Consider the following 8,833-nt stretch of genomic DNA (forward strand, 5'->3'; position numbering starts at 1 on the left):
AAACCCGCAAGGGAAACTTCGCCAAGTTTAGTGGCGGTGCGTGTACCACCCCAGTGGGCACGGCACCCGCGTAGAAACAATCGCTTACGGGACTGGCCGACTCCAGTCACCCACAAACTCTGTGTGCCACGTCAATTGTGCGCGCCTAATTTTCATTAAGGGTACTTTGTAACGTAATTTTGCGCCGTGTCATTTGTGCGCGCCTAATTTTCATTAAGTGTACTTTGTTAACGTAACTTTGCACCACGTCATTTGTGCGCGCCTAATTTTCATTAAGTGTACTTTGTTAACGTAACTTTGCGCCACGTCATTTGTGCGCGCCTAATTTTCATTAAGTGTACTTTGTTAACGTAACTTTGCGCCACGTCATTTGTGCGCGCCTAATTTTCATTAAGTGTACTTTGTTAATGTAACTTTGCGCCACGTCATCTGTGCGCGCCTCTCTTGCATCAAGTGTACTTGGCCTGCATACTGTTACCCGAGAAACCAGTGCCACGAAACATTGAACATGTACCGGCCTGCACCCCGCAACGGACAAGTAGCCCTCAGGGGCATGTCTGTGCTCAGTAATTGTATGGTGAGACGTCAATCCCTTGAATAAAGGCACGTCGCTACTACGGCAATCCCACGCATTCTTCTTTAACGTAAATTCCCAAGCAATACCGCCGACGGTTCTAGCGGACCACGCTGGGGCAACGAACCACGAACCCCCATTGGTTAGACACCGAGCTAGCCTGGCGCCCTCCCGGAACATAAAACGTTAACCAGACCAGCCACCCCACTAGAACTCGCGCCCGGACTCGAACACGAGACCGCAGCCGACGGCAAGATTGAATATATCGGAAAATATTACTCGCAGTTCAGTGGCATTGTTACTGATCGTTTATCACGGGGCCCTCGTTAGTGCTGCTACAACCCGCACACATGTCTATGTCCGACACGTAAATAAAAATACTCTGGAGTCAGCCAGTCCCGTACACAAAAAGCCTGCATGGGCGGAGTATGAATTTTCGTAGGTTATACCTTTTAAAGTATGGTAGTTGCATTGTAATGCAGTTTGTTATGTTTGCTTCAATATATATATTTTTTTCAAATTATGTTTGGTGTGCCACTGTAGAAATTACGTCCAGGTTAACCATCCGTGGGTTTGTTTCACATTTGTTACTAAATTTATCGTTGTAGGACATGTCAGATCGTGGTGCACAGAACTTGTTAGTTCCTCATGTTCTTAAGCGTAATGTTTAAAGTTTGCTTAGTGTATGCTTAGTAGGTATTTGCAACATTATTCATTTTTACATTTGTTTGTATGTAATATTTAATTTGGTTGCACTCTGCTTTAACTGATTGAGACTATGAGAGAATCCGCCCAGTGTAACCTTGCAGTGTGTAAATTGTTGCGAGCTTCTAGCCAAATCATATTGTAATGGCTTGTTCATGCCTGGTTTCGTTATTGGTAATAGGCAATTTGTCATTTATTTTATTTGTTTATTAATATTGGTTATTTATTTTAATGACTGTATAATGCGAAACTAGTCATAAGTTTGTATGTATCAAGCGTTTAAGCTAGACCCTCTGCTAAATTATTTAATTTGGTTTGAAAATGCCAGTTAAGCGATGTTTAATTTAGATGCATAACTTCTTATGTCGTTTGAAATCATATAATGCTGTATAAAATGTTTAATAGTTTTGTGCAGTACTGCTGACTACATTTAGCATGACGTCGTCCGGCCGACGACCCCCCCAGAGCCTGACCTGCACCCGCCAGTATACGCTCCCGCTAACGGAACACACCCCTGGCCATGACCCACCCGAGTCAGGCGAGCCGAACAGCGATTAAAGGCAAACCCGCGAAAACCTGAGTAGACAAGAGAAGAACCGTACCCATTCCTCCTGGAACATTAAATTAGGATTTTAGCGACAATAAAGTCTCTTCCAGACACACCCATTTAGAGTCTAGCGTAATGAGGTCAAACCTGGCGCAAGAGAGGCCGAGCCTCCCTCGGACGCCATGCCAGTTCGGCAGTTCAGCACAGCTCACGGACCGGGGCGGACCTACGTCCCACGGAGGGGCAACAGCCTTTGTCTTCATCGAAAGTAACGTCCGGTAAATATAGTCACTAATTAACAGAACCCCTTTTTTTTACTTAACCTCTCCGTGAGTACCCGGTCCCCCTTTTCGGTCCAGGACCTAGTCCGACCGCATCAGTTTAAAGACACCCCGCACCACACTTGGTCAGCGGGGTTGATCTTCAGTATACGGCACGGGCCGCCTCCCGCAACTCACAGAACTTTACTTAAGGTCACGCGCACGGCGCTGACCACAAACCCGCAAGGGAGCTTGGACAAACTTAATTGCGGTGCGTGTTTCACCACAGTGGGCACAACACCCGCGCAGAGACATTCGTATACGGGATTGGCCGTCTCCAACCGTCCACCCCTTAATTCAGTGTATTTTGTTTCCCGGATTTTGTATTACTAACTTACGTTACCCGAGTAACGAGTGCCACGTAACTTGTGCGCGCCCCCTTAATTCAGTGTATTTTTGTGTCCCGTATTTTGTATTACTAACTCACGTTACCCGAGTAACGAGTGCCACGTAACTTGTGCGCGCCCCCTTAATTCAGTGTATTTTTGTGTCCCGTATTTTGTATTACTAACTTACGTTACCCGAGTAACGAGTGCCACGTAACTTGTGCGCGCCCCCTTAATTCAGTGTACTTTTGTGTCCCGCCTTTGTGTTACGAAATTACGTTACCCGCGTACCCAGTGAGACGTATGAGACGTAACAGCGTCCGAGGCCCACGTAACGCGGAACACAAACAATAAGGCGCCACGGAATAACGAGTAAACCCCCCCGGGGACCTCTGTAGAGTGTTGTATTGTGTATGACTCGCTCCTATGAATAAAAGGTACGACACCGCCACCTCAACTCCACGTCTCTTATTTAAACATCATCTCACGCAACACCGCCGCCGGCCCTAGTGGGCCACGCAGGGGCACATACATCCACGACCCCAAATTCACGACTAGAGCCGAGCTAGTCTGGCGCCCACCCGGACAATACGTATCAAGAGCCGCCTTTCCCCACTAGGAGCCACACCGGGACTCGAGCCCGAGACCCCGGACGACGGCAAGCATAAGAGTAACCTCACGGCTTTTAGTAGTATAGGTACAGTACTCAGATTGTATGCAATATTTTCACATCATAAATTGTAGAAATTGTTACTACTAAAAAGCTCCCTATGATGTTCGGTACACAACCGAGCTTTCATGTGAAAATTTTTTAATAGGTTTCTAACAGTACGTAACTTCTCTTGTGATAGCTTAATCGAACATGTCTATATCATACATAATTAGAAGGGTCTACATTGTGTTTGTTATGTACCCTTTTCGTAAATGAGATAAGGTTTTGATTGCTATTAAATAGTGTCATATTCCCTATATATTGGAAGGAATACTCCGATTGTTGTCTTGAATTTTTATTTGGAAATTGTTAACTTTTTTATTATGGAAATTATTTATTGCCTTGCATTATTTACAAGGAATGTGTTCAGTAAAGAATTTTCTTAAATATTTTTTTTTGTTTAGAAGTATAACACCTAGCAGCTTTGAATTACCTATTTTTATTGTTGACTTTAAGTATGTTAAGCCTTTTGTGGTTAATTAATAAACATAATTTTTCACAACTAAACACCTTTGTGTCCATAACAGAATAGACTTTGTAAATAATTTGCATTAATTATTATTATTATTTTGCTTTGAGCCTCATTGATAGAAGGCTGCTTCGATACTGGGTCTAGGCAGGCTCTTACAAAATCATCACCATCTTTCTTAAATTTAAATCAGACTCAAAAAACATAAATACACTACACTTGGGACGTACATTGACCACAGAAGTCAAATGCAGGGCATGTTCCAGTACTGTGATGTGCTGCTGACAGTGCTGGAACCCGGGCTGCGACTTCTGCCCAGGGGAGTACGACGTCAAGATAAAGAAATTCATTCTCTCACAATTTAATAAAAGATGTTTTTACAAACACATAAATGGATAATTGTAATTTTTCTACTCCTGCATTACCATTCATGGAATTCCATAATCTCTGCAACGGTACAAAACCTCTAGAAAGCAAGGTCTTTATATACAAGTGAAGCCCACAGTACACAGCGATGAAGCAACAATCACAACCCGAGTAGTTTACCAAAGTAAAAGGTTAGGTCAGGTTCTGCTCGGTCAGTGCAATAAATGTTAGTTCTCTGTTTATCGGTAGAGAAGATTAGGGTAGATTAGTTTTATCGTAACTAAAATAAAAGGTTGGTAAGGGTTGGTGAGCGTTAGTTAAAATAATTTATGACTGCAAAACATATAAATCCTTGTTATATGGTGTTTTTTTTCACGAGCGATCAGCAAACTTCGGAGATATTCGGAACTGTTCGGGTGTGGTTCTCATCACTTTGAACTGTAGGCTTCCCGAACTCCGACAGCCCGAAACAGGGTGGACAGGACAAGTTTAGATACTGCCCACGGATGTATGGGATCGTCATGGATTGCGAAACAATTTTATAGACTCATAACTCAGAATAATCAGTTATAGAGACCATAATACTAACATTCAGAACATAACTCTCTCTTTCCCTCATATAATGCAATTTTATTCTGTTTTAAAGTGTTTTTGACATAATGCTTCTTATTTACTACTCTTTTCGTATTGCATATTAACCTACTTTGACTAAAGAAAATAAAACATTATTTCGCACCAACAACACTTTCTACTATGCTCTGATTGTTGCTTCCTATAATTATTAAGTAAAAGTAAAAACATTTATATTGATCTTTAAGTCACCAGCTGATTCTCACATAAGCCATCACGACACCTACACTGACAATCATAAACCACACTACCCTTTTTGTAGGCCGTGTCCGATTTCAAGTATGCAGTTGGGTACTTGCAACCTTACGGACTTCACTTGCCCTTTGTCGAATCCGCGATCAATTTCAGGGTTTCTTATTTTGTAAAGGAGGGGGGGGGGGGGAGGGAAGGAGGATGAGTATAATCACGATATCTGCACCGGTCGACTGGGGGACTTATGAACTGGATTCTCTAGGAGCGCGAGTGTTCTTTGCTGGGCCGGCGGGTGGAGGGGTGAAGAAATGAATGCTCAGGAAGGGAAGTGGGGGTATCACGGACTGCGCATGCGTCGCACGCACTGCGCGGCGCCTCGGCGCTAGGGTGAGGGTCGACTCGTGTCAGCAGTCGCGCACGGGCGCCCAGACGTCGCGCAGTGTCCGGTCCGCATATGTGCACCGGCACAAGCCGCCCGTTCTCCCCTCGTGACGCGTCCGCGAGACTCATGCAACTTAGGTCATCTACTTTCTAAATTCTACTTCAAAAGTAACAGTAATGGTTCCTTAACATAGGTTTCTGAGACGAATAAAGTTAAATTTATTCATAATTTTCTGGATCTTAATTATGTACCATAAACTACGAGCACGAAAAAGAACACAACTTCCAAAGTAATATCACAAAGGTAGGCTATACTTTTTTTTTATAATGCAAAATACTTAACAGTTGTGCATATTGCTTTTTAGAAACACGAAATCAACCAACGTAAAAATTGCGTGGCCCACATGTTAGAATTTAAGTAATCAAAAAAATTATTTTCTGTCCATGGACTATTCAACATTGTTGTTTTCTTGAAGGATTTTGTGATTTACAGATAGTTTTTTTACCTCTTGATGGTGGTGAAGTAAAGGGGTCTTTAAAAACTCATTATTTTGTTAAATTAAAAACACACACGTTTACAACATGAACGTTTCGATTTATTTCAGTAGTTACTCAACGTTATCGTTTTTCATTGTGTAAGATATGTTTTAAGTGTTATGGCTTCAACTTACAAATAGCCTACGTTTTTATTAGCATTTGGGGTGAAATAGTGTCCAGGATTATTTGCAAATCCTCATGGCAGTCGGGTGTAACACGTGTTGAACATACGAATCGCCTTCTCACAGAATCATTGATCATGCAGCTGTTAAAAACACCATGTAGTGGAGGTAACTTATCTGGCGAGAAAGTGTATTAGTTTATAGCATTAAGGTATTTGTTACTTTACAAGCTTTTGCTTTTGCTTATAGATTCAAACACATTTAGGCATACGGCCAACCAATACTGCGTTATCGGCTTGTTATTGTTGCCTACCATCTGTGTCATAGAACTTACCTCAGATTCGAAAATTCTCAAAATGTGAACATCACCCCAACTCGCTTTTGTGCATTGTAGAAAAAAAAGTTTGGTTATAATCAAGTTTAAAGCTTATTTCTTGCAGATAAATTAGTAACACGTTTGTTTGGCAATATCCACTACATAATGGCATCTTTAAGATTCTCCCAGTAAGTTCTTTTCAAGTTATTTAACACATTTATAGCATATAAGCGTTTATACAGCAACGACTGGTTTTCTGCTATCCAACTGCTAACCAGTTGACTTCAGCTTCAGAACAGATATCTACTCCATAGACTAATCCTTCTATGGCATCAATGGTCTATGCATCCTTCTACAGCTGTTGGAAGGTCAAATTGTGAAATCTCAGACAAGTTACACGACACAGACGATACTTGATACCGTACCTTGCCACGAGTGGACACACAACGTTTTTGATGAGTAACATCCTAGTTCACGGTGTACGGCATTTGGTAAGAGTAATTTCGTGAATGGAACGGAAGTCGCATGGAACGGAAATTGTAACCACGGTGCTGCCATCTGTGGCGGATGGCGCGAACCTAAGTTCACAAAGCCAAAGGGAAACTTTAAAGTATTAACTGTTTAGGGAAGTTTAACAATATTGGCAGTATTTTAATGAAGTTCCGTGTTGAAAATCAGGTCAAAAGACGGGGTTTAGTAGTTTTCAAGTCTTTTATGGCTTTCATCGGAGCCGTTTCATTATACCTATAGTTAATATCTGCTAATCAAATGATTCAAAAGTCGACGTAACTGCTCCGGCAGTGAATTCTAGCGGCGGGTACGTAAACTATCTGTGATTCGCATCCGTACACCACAGTTCACACAACAAAAGCTAAAATTTATAGTTTTAACTGTCTAATGATTATTAACAATTTGGGCAGAATCTTTAATAAAATTCCTTTTTAAAAATAAGTTCCAAAGCCGGGATTTAAATTTTTTTTAAAGTCTTTTCAGTTTTTATCTGTACCGTTTCATTATATAGTTTAACATTTCGGTCTGCTTATAAAATGATTCGATAGTCGACGTAGCTGTTCCGGTAGCGAATTCTAGCGGCGGGTGGGAAACTACGAGTGATTCGCGTCAAGAAATGTAGTTAAAAACACAATTCCCGTATATTTATCACGTTCTGCATTATTGCTACGTTAAATTTAGTGTCCGAGTTTTGTTTATAAGTGCATTTGCAAGATGAGAACCCATCAATTTGCTCGTTACCGAGGTTAGATGTTACACATCTCTGGCAAGTGCTGAAGGACTCGCTCGCATGTTTTAGAGCGGAGGAGGGAATAAGTACTTACTACAGTTGTGAAGTTGCGCGCTTTGTGAGACAGGACGGCCTGTCACGCATCGCCTCTACTTCTTCAGCCCTCAGGGCGAACCAATGCTGGTTCAAGCTCGTTCACGTGTTGCTAGGGAAGTTAGCGTAAGAACAAGTGCGTAGTCACGAAAGGTTTACTTGTAATTTACTAGGCGAGGAAATCGTCATAGCATTCATGGCGTCAATGATGAATACAATTTTTTTTTTTGTTCTTCAATATGACGAACGCTGCGCTCTATCTTCCGTTGGATGTTGGCTATACAGAGTGAGTCTGAATTCGACCGATAAATTTTGACCGCACGACAAAATTAGTTGAAAACCTCTATACGACTTATGGTATAAAGTGCTTCCTAAGCCTGGCATACTTCTTTGAAGTTGGTATTGAACAACATTTTTATTGTAAATAGGAAGGCTGTTTTTTTTCAACCTCCTATGTGCTATATATAAAAAAACCATAGTTACATAACATTATAATTTTACTACCAAAAGTAAAGCAGGGTGTTACTTATTTTTCTACATAATCTCCAAAACTATCGAGACAATTGTCATATCGTAAGACAAGCTTTTCGATGCCTTCTTCGAAGAAGTTAGCCGCCATTTAATAGAGATACAGGGCCAGCGCCTGTATCCTCTCTCTCTCACGACGCCGCTGTGGGGCGGGTGGACTAATAGTGCGGCGCATTCTGCGCCACTATTCGCAAATCTTGCGATAAGTCTTGACATGGAAGCAAGTGCACGTGCGCATTTTTTGTAATTGAAACTGAGGTAATGATTCTCAACACCCATACTTTGCGGCTATGCAGTTTTTACGTTTTTAAACAAATGACGAAGCACTTTAACATAGTGTTTTGGTTGTTCCGCGTTGGAAAAGAGGTAATGTGAAACACTTATGGTGAAGATTCCCAGCAACGAATAAAAAAAAAAATCAAGGTAGTAAAATTTTTGTTTTCGAAAAATTAACGACTTTTAGGTTGTTAAGTTTCCGTTAAATACTGCACAGTTCACTGATTTCCAAAGAAAGTAAGAGTGTTAGTTGTAGCCAGAGATGATGGAAAAAATACAGGTGGAGCATAAGGTCCGAATCTTGGCGAGTGGGGTGAAGCCAAAAGGGAAGGGTGATTTCAGTGTACTGCACGCACAAATATGGCGGCCGTTTGTTTACAATTATTGTATCAGCTGTACACGTATCGGAGGTTAAATTGGAGGAAAATTTCAACTCATAACATTACATTTGTATTATGAAGATTCGTTTTGGATTTTTAGTATACATAAACACATTATC

This window comes from Bacillus rossius, chromosome 10 (genome assembly GCF_032445375.1).
Source record: "Bacillus rossius redtenbacheri isolate Brsri chromosome 10, Brsri_v3, whole genome shotgun sequence".
NCBI classification, from domain to species: domain Eukaryota; kingdom Metazoa; phylum Arthropoda; class Insecta; order Phasmatodea; family Bacillidae; genus Bacillus; species Bacillus rossius.